General features: G+C 55.0%; 1 protein-coding gene across 1 annotated transcript in view; it reads left to right on the top strand.

Annotated features, from left to right (window-relative positions):
* Nucleotides 1–1,000: 1,000 nt before the first annotated feature.
* The window catches only part of Tspan18 (tetraspanin 18), a 179,940-nt gene continuing 165,634 nt past the window's right edge, over nucleotides 1,001–15,306 (top strand). Inside the window, exon 1 of the mRNA XM_045146130.1 lies at nucleotides 1,001–1,104. The gene's annotated coding sequence lies outside the window, so the exon portion shown is untranslated. The remainder of the gene's footprint in view (nucleotides 1,105–15,306) is intronic.

The following is a 15,306-nucleotide window of genomic DNA, read 5'->3' as shown; positions in this document are numbered from 1 at the left end:
TCCAGGGTCACCCTTCAGAACGAAGCTGTAGAGCTGGGACACAGAATAGAATTGCCCCACGGGAGGACAAGAGTGACAACCGGAACCAAGTTACCCAAGGCTCGCCCTTGAGCTGTGGCCCTGAGCGGCTTGCTTGTGGGTTCTGTCTGAGGGCTGGGAGCTATGTGACCGAGGGGAGGAGGCTGGCAGGTTAGATGTCTCAGCAAAGGCTTGTACCAGGTCCGGGGAGAGGTTTATGTGGGCGGCAGAGGTACGTGACGGCCAGCTAAGCTCTGCAACTAGGGGAGGCCAGTAGAGCCAGGTCCTATCCAGAGCCAGCCCCTAGGTCACTAGTGATAAACCCAAGGAAGGCTCTTTCCTCGGGCTGTCAACAGGTGTTCTCGGGCAGCGAGCCCGGAGCCAAGCCGGGTAGTCACCACCGAGGACCCCAACGGCTCTACACCCCACAGCGATAGTGCCCGGGAAGAGAGCTAACGAGAAAGTTCTCCCAGAGAAAATGACCCAGGTCTAGGGGGCCAGCCTCGGGCTGCCCAAGGGGTCTCCCGTATTTCAGATGCCGCGGAGAAGGGGACGGGTGACGCCGGGGACACGGGCAGAGCGCGTCGCCAGGGTCTCCGCGCCAGGCCTGGGCGCTACCCGCGGCCCCGGAGGAGGACCGGGGACGAGGAGGAGGCGTGGGCAGCGCAACCTGGAGATGCGCCTGCACGGTGGGCGCCGGGGCCGCGGCACCGCGGCGACGAGAGCCGGAGGGCCCGAGGGGCGGAGGCTGGGGAGGAGGGAGCAGGAGGGCGGGCCGGAGGGTGGTGGGAGGTGGGGCCGGCGGCGGCGGACCGGCGGCTGCAGCTGCCGCTGGCGTCTCCGGGGCTGCACGCAGAGAGCGGACGCCACGCCGAGCGAGGGCCAGAGCCCAGCCGCGCGAGGCTGCCCGAGCCCCGGCCCCCGATCGAGCGCCGCTGCCGCCGCCGCCCAGTCGCCCGCCGCCGGCCACGCGTCCCCGCCGGGAGCGCAGCCCGCGCCCTGCAAGTTGCGAGCGCGCTCTCCGCCCGGGGAAAGTTTCCCCCGCGGCCGCGGCGGAGTTAGCGCGGGCTCCGGCCCCGCTGCAAGGTAGGGCTCGGCTACTGCCCCCCGCGAGCCCCGCGCCCCCCGCGGGACAACGGGGAGGGAGGGGTGAGGGTCCCAGGACGCTCGGGGCAGCGGCCACCAAGTTCTGCGACTAAACCCGCCGGAGGGACGCGGGGCAGCGCCGCCGCGTGCGTCCCCGAGTGCGCCCGGGGCCGCGCGCTGCTCCAGGGTCAGGTGCAGCCACTGGGCGCCGAGCGATCTCCCGGGGATGGGGGGGCTCCGGCGATGGCTGGGCTGCCAGGTCCGGGGCGTCAGCTGGGGCTGGGACTGTGCCGGGAGGGAAGAGGTGCGGTCTCTCCACACTGCGCGGGGGCAAGGTAGCGACCGGGGGACTCGGAGCCCGGGACCGGGCAGGGGCACTGGCCGCGCGCCGCCCTCTGGAGGGTTCCCTGGTGGCGGGGCTGAGTGTGTACGTCTCGCTTTGCTCCGGCGCCCCGGTTATTCCCTGCGAGGGAAGATGTGCAGCTCTGGGCGGCGGAGGCCGGGCGGCTTGCTGGGCGGGTTCCTGAGCGCGGCGGGGCCGGATGTGGGGTGTGGCAGAGCGGGTTCCAAGCGTGGCGGGGCTCGGTGGGCACGAGCTGGCCCAGGGTCTTGGTTGTGCTGGGCGAGTGACCCCGCCAGGGGGCGCACGCCCCCGGCCCGCTCCCTTCCCAGGCCAGCGCCAGCCCTCCCCCCAAAGTCCAGATCCCCCACCCGCCCCGAAACGCGCGGGGTCTGTCCGGAGTACCACCCCATCTTCAGGTCCGGACAGAGGGCCTAGTGTGAAGCTGTGGTGCTTCGGTCACTACTGGAAGTACCTGCCGTCATGATGTGATTTCTCCTGAAGGGGCTGTCAGGTCCGGGTGAGTGAAAATTTCATCCACCATAAAATTAAAACAAAAAAAAGCGCCCTGCGTGAACAGTCGGTTGACTTGGAGACTGTGGGCTGAAGATTGGCCCGGAAGATGGGGGGAGTTGAGGCAGCTGAAACTCAGGCCGTGGAGTGCACCCTTTTTGTAAAAGTGAGATCTTTGTTCCAGTCCTGGCCAGATCTCCAGTGTACCCTGTTTTTTGTCTTAGAGTGCATCCACTCGGGTCCAGCCTGCTTCTGGGGTCAGGTACAGTGGGACACAAGGCTCCATAGAGACTTAGTCCAAGAACAAGGGTTACATTAGGCATACATCAACAAAACATGCCACCCCACCCCACCCCGAGGGGTCCAAGATCCCGGGCATTCATCAGACCGTGCCCCGAGTACTGGTGGACACTGCTTCATGTCCCTGTGTGTTGTGGGTACACAAGCTCCTTGCTGGCTTCTGTGAGAAGTGTCATCTTTGTTGGGGCGGGGGCTGTTCACATGGAAGGAACACTCCATCTTTCTCTCTAATTCCTTTTCTCCTCTGTGTGCCCCAAGAAAGTGCAAATGAGCAACATACCAAAGACCTTGCAGGGGCCTCATTTTCCTCCCGAGTCTCTGCTAGAAGTGTGTGCGCATCCTTAGATAGCCCCCTTCCCCCAGCGTCCTGGGAGCCCCCTGCAAAGGTGATAGAAAGGAGGTGGTCCCTGGGAGACTGATACATCTTGCATTCAGCATAGAAGCCCAATGTGTTTGTTGGATTTGACAGCGTGGTCCGGGACAAAGTTCCCCTCAAAAATTGTCTGCAGCGCTTCAAGTTGGAACGAAGAGTTGGAAGAGTTGGAGCAGCGAGGCAGAGGAAAGGGTGGGGAAGTCCTTGTCTCTGGATTTGTCTTTAAGACATTCCAGGGGGCCAGAAAACAAAAGGAGTGTTTTGGTTTTAGTAACTTGTTTTTCTGTGAGGATTGTCTGCTTAGACAGCCCTGCCCTTAGAACCTGGGTGTGAGCCTCTTCCCACTCCCAGAAGGCCGGCAGCTTCTGGTGCTCTGCTCCCCGCCCCCGCCCCCACCCACCTGCCCTACCCCGAGGAGAAAACCGAGGAGTGCTGCTCATCTCTCATCTCTGCAGTCCCTAAGTCCTCCACTTGAGCTCCAGGGGCACCTTTGTATAAGTAGGTGTTGATCTGATGTCAATCTGGGGTGTATAAGTCAGCCTAGGTAGGTTGGTTCCAGGAAGTGCTCCCCAGCTTCTAGCAACCCTTAGCGCAACCTGGAAATAGCTGCCGAGTTACTGAATGCACTTTCACTGGGCTGCAAATGGGCTGCAGAGTCGGGGTTGTGGTTGGACCGGGTGGAGGTGTGTAGGGGCCAAGGATTGTGGGAGGTTTGTAGAAGAGCAGGTAGAGGGGAAAGAGCAGATTGGAATCTAACCCTTCAGATCGCAAGTGTGGCCTTGTGTGGGTGAGCCACCTCCCTGTGACCTGTCCTGGAGATGGAGGGGCCTTGAGGTTTAAAGCCAGGAGAGTCTAGCCTTTTAGGGTGTTGGGCAGCCCTTTCTGGGTCCTGTCTCTGGTTCCAGCCAAAGTGGAAGTCCTGGCTGTCTGACCCACCCCTGTACAGCAAAGTGGCACGGGTTCAAACCCAGGTTCTGTAGCTTTTTGACTTACGTGAACACATTGCCCAACAGTTTGGGGCTCGCACACTCATGCCTTTCTTTGGGTACCTGTCTACCTCCTATTCTCCCCTGAGAAGAGCCAGGGTCTGACTGGCTCACACATTTTCCAGAGGGTCATTCTTCAGGGCCATTTCATCAGGCACTGAGAAGAGAAATCAGGAACATTTGTTCATGCTCAGCTGGGACCTATAGAGGGAGGGGGCTTGGAACCCAGAGAGCAGAGTATGCCAGTTGATCAGCATTTCTGCAACCTGATATCACTGGCAAGTGTGCCAGTATGGGCTCCTCCTGCCACCCGGGCTGCCACCTTGGACCTGCGTCAGAGCACCATCTGATGGAGTGGGGGCAGATCACCAAATGCATTTTATAAAGAGGCAAAGTGAGATGTGAGCTCCTGGTCTGCAGCTGGCAAAGGCTGGCTTCCAGTGGGGCCCTTGGTCTCATGCCACCTGCAGCAGCTCCTTGCCTGGCCCCAAGATTGTGGGGTGATAACGGACTCAGACAACATAGAAATCAACACAAACCGTTTCACCAGTCATGGGCCAGTATGTGCAGCCAGAGAGGCAGCAGGAATGGCCAACGAGGCTGGAGTTAGGGGGATTTGATCTGTTACAGGTGTAGCTATGTGACTGTGACTGACTTTCTGTCCCTCTCCGAGACTCAGGTCAATTCCTAATTTCTTTCTTTAATTTTTTTTTTTTTTTTTTGGATTTTTGAGTTAAGGTTTCGCTGTAGCCCAGGCTGACCTGGAATTCACTATGTAGTCTCAGGGTGGCCTCAAACTCATGGTGATCTTCTTACCTCTTTCTGCCTGCCAAGTGTTAGGATTAAAGGCGTGCACCACCACTTCCGGCTATATTCCTAGTTTCTTTAGAGGAATCATGTAGGGTGGTTCAAGTGCCTACTTGTCAATTGTGTGACCTTAGCCATTCATCTCCTGGTGCCTCTGTGTTCTGATCTGTAAAATGGAGCTGACAATACCTCATCAGATTGTTGTGAACTATCAGTGATATAAACATAGAATATTTCACACAGTACCTAGCACATAAGTAAGTGCTCAACAAACTGACTGTTACTATTGCCTTCATTGTCATCATTGCTGTTACTGTGAAAGATAGATCATCATACCGCAAAGACCAACTGATCCTTTCCAACAGTATTGTGTAAGAGTGGCAGTCTGCCTTGGGAACAGAAGATAAGGCAAATAGGTGGTTTCTTGGTTCCGTTCTTTCTGTGTCTGCCTCACTGGGACAAGGCTCTTCCTGGGTCAAGTGATGATTGTCATGGCAGCCCCATCCCTGCAGGAAGCCTAGTGTGATGTGACCGATTATATCCTGGTCACTGGTACCTCGGGTCTGACAGTCCCTCAGCCATCTGTCCACATTTAAAAAAAAATTATTTACTTGAGAGAGAAAGAGGGGGGGGGGCGGAGAATGGGTGCCCCAGGGCCTTCAGCTGCTGCAAACGAACTCCAGTGCATGTGCCACCTTGTGCATCTGACTTACATGGGTGCTGAAGGAATAAAACCTGGGTCCTTCGACTTTGCAGGCAAATGCCTTATTAAGCCACCTCTCCAGCTCTGTTTTTCTTTTATACTATTTATTTTATTTATTTATTTGTGTGCATGTGTGTGTGAGGCAGAGAGAGAGAGAGAGATACTATGAGCATGCCAGGGCCTCTTGCTGCTGCTTTCAAACTCTGCACACATGCGCTGCTTTATGTGGATTTACTTGGGTACTTAGGAATCAAAGCCAGGCTGGCAGGTGTTGCAAGCAAGTGCCTTTCATTGCTGAGCCCTTGCCCCAGCCGTACCCGTCCTCTTCCCTCCACCCTTTGCTTTCCTCCCTAGCTCCAGCACCAAGACCATACTGCTTCTAATAAGTTTGAGCTGATGAGTGGTTCCCCAGGTCACCCACATTGCAAAGGTACTTCCTCAAAGACAGCTTGGATTTTCAGGTATTGTGTTTTTTGTCTGGCTGGTCTTGCTTCTCTGAACTCTGCATTGTGCCTGGCTGGACCAAATCTGGAGCGGGGGTGCGGGACTGCGTACACTGCCCCATCAGGACAGGCCAGCCATGCCTCTGCTGCTGCTTCAGGAAGGCCGTTGCTCTGAGTCATTTCTGTGGTGATTTTTCATGGGCTACACACTGGGACCGGCTCCCCGTGGGGCAGGAGCTAGATCATGCTTCATCCTTATCTCCCACCAGGAGGGTTTTGACGCCATCCCCATGTTACAGATGGAAGGGTAAGGCTCAGAAAATGGCGTCATTAGTGAGGCTGCAATTTGGGCATAGGTGGATCGCGTTCTCCAATCCGTGTGCCCAGCCACTACGTGATGTTGCTTCTCCTTGTATCAAAGCTCCTGTGAGCTCCGGTCTGGGGAAAGATCCCTGAGAGTTGCCCCCTTCCTGCTTTGATTATGCTCCAGCCCAGGTCACCTGTTGAGACAATCTGTTCCTCCTGCGCCAATGGCCCAGCCACCCTGGGACGGGCAGGGGGGAGAGGGACAAGGCTCCTTGCGGGAGGGAGCCAGTCTTAGAAAGTAACAAGAGATTGTAATGGGAAGAGACCCGTGCTATGGTCGCTGATCTGGACTTGACTCTCGCTTCAGATTCCTTATCCGGAAAGCAAAATAATAGCTTTGGTGATCTCGCTATGCTGAGTGACACTGCCTTCCACAGCACGTGACCCCAAACCTCATTGGCTGTTCACAGCAGGTTCTTGTCTCACTCACCTGCCTACTCAGGCCTGGTATTTGCTCTGAACAATGATTGGGGACTCAGGCTGACAGTGGACCATGGTCACTGTGACTGCATCTTCTGAAATAAATCGTACTGCAGGGAAGAAAGAAAGAGCGGGGTGGTGGTGGGGAAGCCTCCACAATCCGTGCTTTGGCAGGGAGTGGAGAAAGAACGGCGGGGGCGGGGGTCAGGCTCCGTGCTTCAGCAGGGAGGTGATACACACTTCAGTTCTAGTATACGTGCCCGGTGAGTCACGTGTTCTCAACCCAGCCTTGGCATTTGCATTTACCCACAGAGTGCTTTGAGTGACTGAGGTGACCACTCAGGGCTGCTCTTGGAGGCTTGGCCATTGGCCCTGTAATCACGGAGGCTTCTGTTCCTTACTGTCCCTTTTATATCACAGTCTACGCGTGGCCCTTACTTCCAGCAGATTGGGTCTATGATGCTGGAGGGCGCTTGGGCCCAACCGGTTGGCAAGTGGCACAGCTCATGGCAAGGTCACTCAACGGGCTCCTGATCTTCAGCCCTCCTTAGCCTCCCTTGGCTTGCTGAAACTTGTGGCCATAAGAATTCTCTCCAGAATCTCAGCCAGTTTCTTCCAGCCCCTCTTTCTACTCCCTGGTGGAAGGGTGGTGTTCCTGTGTTCATATGTGTAGGGGTGCCTGGGTCCAGGGGGGAGCAGCATGCAGTAGTCCTGTGGAAGCCAAGGGAGAAGAGTAGAGGTGTGAAGGCAGAGAAACATTTGTTGCCCGTATTCATACTGTGGGCCATAGAGTGTGGTCCTTGGGAATGGCTGTGTATTCCAGTTTTGGGGTACCCCCGGGGTTACTTGCCATTCCTGCTGGTCCTGCATTTCCTGTGGGATTGGCAATGAAAGAAAGACCAGGACCTTGAAAAACCCTTGGGGTCTGTTTATCTGGGGCCAGTAGGATGCTCTGACCCCAACTGGATTTGACTCCCGCACTTAGCGCTCATCTCTCTCTAACCTGCTTTAGTATTTTGCTGTATAGTGAGTGCACAGTGCTAAAGCTAAGCCAGAACTTAACACATCACAGGTGCCAACAAGTTACGTGTCTCCTCCCTGACCTGACTGTGTAGGGAGGGGACTTCCCCTGGGTGGCAGCTAGACACGGCCCAGCCTAGAGGCAGACCATGCTCTTGGTGGGAAACCCTGGACTCCGGCCTTAGGCTGGGCTGTCTTGTTGAACCAACACGACTTCATTTGAAGTGGGAGATGGCTGTGGAGCTAACTCACTTGCATTGGTCCTGGGCCAGGGACGCTGCTGGGCCAGGCTCCCAACTATCAGCCCACTCCCACATGGCCGCTGCTTCTTCTGGGTCAGACTGTACCCCAGCTGGCCAAGTTGTGTGCAGCCTCCCGCATCACCAGCCCATCTACCTGCTGCCTGACACTGAGGGCCCTGGCCGGCATGGCGGGCTGGGCGCTCGTGGCTCAGCGGTTCCTTGTGGGCTCAGCGGGCTGCTTCTGGACACAGCTGCTTGGATTCAACTCCCAAGCCCATCTGACGGCCATGACCCGTGCTTTACCATCGCCACACCCTGCGTGCATGCAGCTCCACACTGCATTCGCTCGCGTGTCCTGTATCCGCACACATTGCTGCTGCCTTGTTTTAGTCAGCAAGCAAGGATATGAGGGCGAGTGCTTTGCATATGAGAAAGAAGTGGTTTGCCCAGCCTGGGCAGCTGCGGCTCCGGGGGTCTCAGCGAGCAACTGTGCAGAATACAGCCCGGTCTTGTCTGCAGGAAGCAGAGAAGCTTGTTCATTGGTCACTTCCTACTGTCTTACCAATTAAGGGGTGCTCACAGTGATACCAGTTTAGAGATGCCTCCAGTCTGCCTTTCGGCCCATTGGCTGGAGTGGGTGCTGGAGAAAGGGGGCGACCAGAGGGAGCAACTCTGTTACGCAATGCCCCAGGGCTCCCTGCTGGACCATGGAGGGAAGGGGAGGTGTGGTTTACCTCCCTGCTGCTGCCAGCACAGGTTTGCGACAGATGTTTGCTAGTGGACTAAAGAACAGCCTCGGGGTGTTCCTTCCCTCTTTCTCACCCACCCAGCCTAGCTGGGTCCCCACAGCGTGGCTGTGAAGGGCTCTGGGTTCCTTGAGAGGCCTTGTGAAGGGGAGGGCAGTAGGGGAAGATGGAGGACTATTTCCACCTTCCTCCACACTGTGGCGTTGGTCATCAAAGGGCTTTTTGTTAATGTTTGACTCCCCCCCTTCCAGAACTTTCTGGCTGGGAAAATAGGCTGTAGAGCCAAGGCAAACAGCGGCCTCCAAGGCACCGCCAGTGTGTCCTGTGAGAGAGCAGGCCCCAGCCAGGTGGAGGTTATTTGGCTCTGCTGAGGGGCTGGAGCTGGGTCACAGGTGGTACTTGCCAGGGGCCTTGCTGTCTTCCTGCTTCCATGCCTTGAGCCTATGACATGCTGGGATGCCCAGTTCAGAGTCCAGGGTCCCCAGCAGGTCCAAGAAAGGTGGCATTATCACAGAATTGGAGAGCTGAACCACAGCCTATACTGAACATGCAAATTGCTGTCCCCTAGCTATTGTGACGCAGAGCCCTGGCCTGTTGGTGCAGCACCTCCAAACCTTGGACCCAGTCTTGTTTGGTTCTGACAAACTTTTAAGTATGATGAGCTTCTGATGGCCAGTCCATGTTGGAGACGTAGTATCTGGTGGTTCTTGGAGTTTCCTTCCAGTGCCAAAGCCCCTGAGTCCACCCTCATAGAGCCCCAACAGGGAAATGTGATCCTTAGCTTCACACCTCATGGAGGAACATACCCAGAAAACTCTGGTGTGGTTGTTGACTGAAGTAGGGTGGAAATAAATGAAGAGAGAAAGAGGCTCCTCTATCTCATCTCACATTACATAACAGACTGATATTCATACTATTTCCTCACTTTCATTTGATAATTTTTCCTTCTCAAAGTAGTTGGACAAAGGTTGTCTGAAGATGTGCTATACAATGAGCTCAAATAAAAATATTTTTTAAAAAGCATTTGCTATGTAAATGAATCTAAATAATGAGCAATACTTGTTTCTTAAGCAGCCCAACCACTGACAAAGGTCTATTCAAACCTGTTTGGGGTGTGTGTGTGTGTGAAGATCCTTAGAGACAGAATCTTTCTAGAAAAGCAATAATAATGGTAACAATATAATCAAAGTTATACATGTGAGTACATGCATTTCTTCTGGATTTGCATAAAGCATCCTCTAGAAAGAAGAGTTGTGAGGGCTGCTGGGAAATTTTCCTCTGTTTGGCTGGGGCTGTAGCAGGTGAGGTTAATCCCAGCTTTGCAGTTCCACAGATCAGGATGTATCTATGGCCCTGCCCCTCACCAGCTGCAGGACCTTTGGCAAATAATCTAGCTCATCCGGGCCTCAGTTTCCTCACCTAAGAGCAAAGGGACGGTAAGGACAGGAACAAGTGTCTAGCCTGGTGCAGAGCCTGGGACGCCTTCCCCTTCCTCCCTCTGCAAAAATAGCACTTCTGCCTTGGACCCACCAGGCCCATATACATGACTTCCCACGATGCCCACCAGTCCAGTTGCAATGGAGACTTAATTCCCATGACACAGGATGGAGCCCTGAGATACAGCGGTCTGGCTTTAGCAGATGGCCCCGCAGTGGAGGGGCTGTGAGGAACCAGACGGGTTCGTGTAAACCCTCGTGATCAGGCCTATTCTGTGGTAAGGCGTTATATTGTGAGTGCTTGCTCCTAGTGGTGGTGTGTTGGGAGGCCATGGAACCTTTAAGAGAAAGGGCCTAGCAAGTGGGGCAAAGTCACTAGGGCGTGATGCCCAGCTCCGGGTCTGGCTGCTGCCTCTACTGCCGGCTTCACCATGATGACGTTACCATCCCTCACCTACCGCGGCTGCTTTTCACTGTGCTGCGCTGCCACACTCCCCGCTGCGGGGACGGAAGCGCTGGATCTTCCTGGAGGATGTTTCTGTCAGGTTTTTGGTCACAGTGACACAAAAGTAAGTAATGCTAAGGGGCCGTTGGGCTGGCTCTGCCGGAGCTGAGTGCTTACTGCTTTCTGAGTGGATGCGTCCTTGTGTGTCCTGTTGTGGGCGCTACATTTTGGCTGAAGACTTGAGGCTGAGGGTGGGCGTGCCACCGTCCAGCCGCCAGCACACAGTATTTCCTGGCCTCATACTCCCCTCAGCCTTACCCACTGTAGACTTCTCTCCAGGCCCACCCACTCCTTGGTTTTCAAGTGTCTCCCCAGTTTTATGTGTCCAGGCCCCTCACTTAAAACCACTCAAGGACACAGAGACCCACTGCTCCCTTGGGTGCCTGGGACTAGGTGCTGCTAAACAATGGTCTCTCCAGCACCAGCTGTCCACCCCTACCTGCCCACAAACTCCCACAGTGCTGGAGGCTGTTTCTCAGGGGTCCTGTTGAAGGATCCCAGCAGGCCAAGCAGGCCAGGGCCTCCCTGTCCCGATGCTGCCTGGTCCCCTGAGCCCAAATATCCCCAAATACTTGGTGGGAGCCTTACATGACAGCTGTCCTTGAGGCTGGCCATCTGCCTCACACATCTGGAGTCTTCTGTCCTGTTGGTTAACAGGCTGTGGGCAGAAGTAGCACCCTCACCACCAAAACGCGGAGCTGGGGGTATGCGTGCATGTGTGGTCCTCTGCAGTGTGCGCCTTAGGGTGTCACCGAGAGCCGTGTCAGAAATAATGGAGTCTGGGGGGGGGAGCAGAGGGTGATATCATGTGTTATGGGCCATGGCTGAATCGAAATGTGGCACTGTCTCTAGCTGGTGTCACCCTGAGCTGTCTGAGTCCTGCTGCTGCTTTTTGCTTCCTTGTGGAGAACCGCGTTGTGGGTGGCTGGGCCTTGGGGTGGGGGCCAAGGCAGCTGAGTGTGCAAGATTACTGAGCACAGTGCAGAGGTGGCAACTCCCCTGGAGCAGCCTCTGGGAATCCCCTCTCACTCGGAGATAGCTGCATCAGTGTTGTCTCACTTGTACTGCTTCCTCCTCTGGAGACCCTGCAAGCCCGCCCCCTCGCCCCTCGCCCCCTCACGGGGTCCCGGCTCATTCCCTTTGCCCCACAACTTAGGAGACCTTGGATGGCAGCACTCCACAGGGAGGAAATGCCATTGTAACACAATCCCAGGGCCTGGTGTCTGCACATTTTGCTAAAAATGGTCTCCAAAAGACAGATTTGCAGATGTTAGGGAAGTTTTAGGTTGTTTTGTGTTTGCTTTAATTATTTGATTTCTAGCATGAGTGTGGGGAAAAGAGCAAGAGGGAACATCTGGCCTGGCGGAGGGGAGAAAATGAGAATGCTTGGGAGTCATTGGCAGCCAGACTTACCTTGAGCTTGTCTGCAAACCTTAATAAAGACAGCCTCCCCTCCCAGGTGTGTATTAGCGCCTCGCAAGCTTGCAGCGCTGTTGGCTCTCACTTAGTGCAAACCTCTACCTTCTAGCAGAGGGGCAATGAGCTGCACTGGGCTGGTCCTCCTCAGTATGGAGAGGCCAGCCTGCGGCCAGCCGGGACTCCCTCTCCTCTGTTTGCAGCTTAGTGGGAAAGAAGTAAAACACGTGATTGGCTTGAGATGACTGAGGTTACCGGCCTACTTCTGGCTTTTCCAGGGCTACTAACTGGCTAGGAGAAACTAGGAAGTGGGGAGACGGAGCCCGGTATCAGTAATCAGGGTCCTGGCGCAGTCACAGCTTGGCTGGGTGATTTTAGGCAAGGCACTAGCCCTCTATGGGCCTGGTTGCCATCTGGAATAAACTGAGCAAAATTACCCCGAACACTTCAACAAAAACACCCCGGGCAGAGACAGATGAGCTTCCCAAGTTAGCTTTACGGACTGGATTTAGTAAACGGAAGAATTGAATCTAGTAAGCTGGGTCAGACTTGGTTCCACCTTGCGCTGGTCTTATGATAGTCACCCTGGGTGAAAGAAACCTGAGCCTTGAGAAGGAACCCAGGGTCTCAGGCCCAAGCTGTCTAGCCAGGGCAGCTTGATGCGGCAGTACCTGGCTGGCACAGACTTTTCATCTCAAATGCCAGAGCTGATTGATTGGTAGAGTCTGCCTCGAGCACAGGCATAGATGGACAGGGCTGTTCTATCCAGGCTCAGCAGGAAGCCGTCAATTATTGATGTTTGGCAAGGTTAGAGGAGGAAAATAGATTGACAGCACTGTAAAGGTACTGGATAGAGCCTAGGGCCTGGGAAACCTGCTTGTCCATCCCTGGATTTGTGGCCATGGGACCTATGGTGATGGTTCTTGATTAGACTGGATTTTATGAAAGTTAGGCGTGAATGTGTCCTGTACTGAGAAGGTCTGGTGGGTACTCCAGAGTTCATGTATTGCTTTACCATTGGTATGTTTAGGAATGAACAGGTGATTTTTTTTTTTTAATTTTTTATTTATTTGAGAGCGACAGACACAGAGAGAAAGACAGATAGAGGGAGAGAGAGAATGGGCGCGCCAGGGCTTCCAGCCTCTGCAAACGAACTCCAGACGCGTGCGCCCCCTTGTGCATCTGGCTAACATGGGACCTGGGGAACCGAGCCTCGAACTGGGGTCCTTAGGCTTCACAGGCAAGCGCTTAACCGCTACGCCATCTCTCCAGCCCGAACAGGTGATTTTTAATGCAATTCACTGTACAGATCAACACTGAGTCCAGCCCTTGACAGCGTGCTTAGGCGTCACGTTGCCCATCAGTGTGTAGCGCTGGGTTAGAACTTGCCTCGTGGTGCTGTATGAATATGTGAGATGCCAGTGAGCTCACAAGGAAGGCAGTCCGGCTAATGGCAAACATGAATGAAGCACACTGACCAAGAATGCAAGACTATGGCATAGACTTGAGATCCACGCTGCAGGGGCTTGTAGTGTACCTTCGAGACCCGGGAAACTCACCCAGCAGTCACATGGTGAGAATCACTAGAGCTCAGTGACACGTGTGGCATGACCCGCTGCTCCTCTCAGGTGCGCAGCAGAAGTGCATGCAAGTGCTTTTTGATCATCAGCACTGCATATATAGGGCTGGGCGGAATATGCATGTAAGCCCAGCACTGGGAGGTGGTGGCAGAAGGATCAGGAGCTCAGGGTCATCCTTAACTACATAGAGAGTTTGAGAACAGCCTAGAATACATGAGACCCCCCCCCCCCCCGGAAAGAAGGAAAGGAGGGATGGAGGAAAGAAGGAACGAAGGAAGAAAGGAAGGGAGGAGAGAATCCTCAGTATATCTAGCTCATTGGAGCCTTACTGGTCTACCTTCCCAGCCTGCCCCAGAGCTGCCCCTCTGCTATTAGGGGAGACTGTCCATTTGGGGTGAGTGGCCATTGGAAATAACCTTCTCTTTGTTGCTTTTGTGGAAAGACATGGAGAACTTGGACGCTGGGTCCCAGCAGTGCCTGCTTTAGCTCTGTGCCCCCAAGATCAGCTGCACCCACAGGCAGAGCTGGCTCTGAGTGACCCCCAGCTTCCAGCAGCTAGGTCTGCTGGTCAGGGTGCCAAGTGAGCATCTGCTTTGCCTCCTGGAGCAGTGGCTCCCGGGAACATGCCAGGTCCTCACTGCCTGCCTTCCCCTTCTCGCTCGCAGTGGTCATAATAAACAGCCTTGCCTCCAGGGGGTAACTTAGCTGCTCCCCTCATTACAAAGACAAGAGACCTCCCAGAAGCAGCTTAAGAGAGATGTTTACATTGGCTCTTGGTTTCGAGTGGTGCAGTCCATCACGGTGGAGAAGGCATAGCTGGAGCACCTGTGTGCTGTGGGAGTGCAGGTCAGGTATAACCCTGAGGGCCCGCCTCCCTTCTCCAGAGACCTTCTGCAGCCTTCCAAGCCAGTACCACCGGCTGGGGACCAAGTGTTCAAATTCATAAACCTGCGGTGGAGGACATTTCACGTTCACATCATAGCATTTTAACCTCTGACATCACTGAACACAGCAGTGAGGGGAGCTGGGACTTCCCCTCCCCACGGTTTGAGCTGGGAAAAGTGTGAACCCAGTGGGATTGGGGGAGGGGGGAAGCGGGGAGAACCTGTTGCAGGCCTGGCTCGCTCACCACCAGGAATCCCCAAAAGGACTGTGAGCTTTTACTGTTACTGCTACAACCGGCTTATGAGAAAGCACTAAGTAGGGCCGTTGGCTTGGGCAGAGAGGATGTGGTCTTTGTCTCAAAACAATCTGTTTTGACTTACCCAAGTGTGGGAACGTGAAAATGGCTCAAATGCTTCTCCTCCACCTTCCCTCTCTCTCCCCCAGCACTCGGACTTCCTGTTACGCATTCGTCCATGCCTTCTCATTTGTCTCTTCTCAGACTTCTCACACACCATTGAAGTGCAGGTGGAGCCTCGGGTGCCCCCAAACTTCTTTTACCTCAGGCTCCTGCTGTCTCAGTGGCAAATACCCACAGGAAGCTGTGCACCACCATTCCCACACTCAGACTGCCCTCCCCCAGCCCCAGCCCAGCTGTGAGCTTAGAACACCCAGTTCTTGCGCTGTCGTGTTTCCCTGTTGACATTCTCACTGTGTGACAGGGATGGAGTCACTTACCTTCTCTAGGACTTGTTTTCCTCACTCCCAACAGAAGCAAAGCCACAGGTCCCATTCAGACAAAGCACCCCTTTCCCACTCCCTGCCTCCTTCTGCATCTTGAGTGGCACATCGCCGCCAGTGTGTGTATCCAGGCTCATTAGGCAGGCTGGAGCCGCGTCATAGCCTTTCCTTGGTACTGGAGATTCACCATCTCATGCGGAGCTAGAAATTAACGGAAGCGGGCGTGCGAGGTGCGGATTGACTCTTGACTTTTCTCCTGTCCTCTTCATGTCCCCAGCTGGGTGAGTGGGAAAACAGGAGCAGTGGTCAGGTTCACTGTGAGTTTGTGTGGTGGATCCAGGCAGGTCCTGTCGGCTGGAGAGATGGCTCAGCAGTTAAAAGCA

Source organism: Jaculus jaculus, chromosome 1 (genome assembly GCF_020740685.1).
Source record: "Jaculus jaculus isolate mJacJac1 chromosome 1, mJacJac1.mat.Y.cur, whole genome shotgun sequence".
Lineage (NCBI taxonomy): Eukaryota > Metazoa > Chordata > Mammalia > Rodentia > Dipodidae > Jaculus > Jaculus jaculus.
Note: the sequence above shows the minus strand (reverse complement) of the source record. Positions and strands in the feature narration are given on the sequence as shown.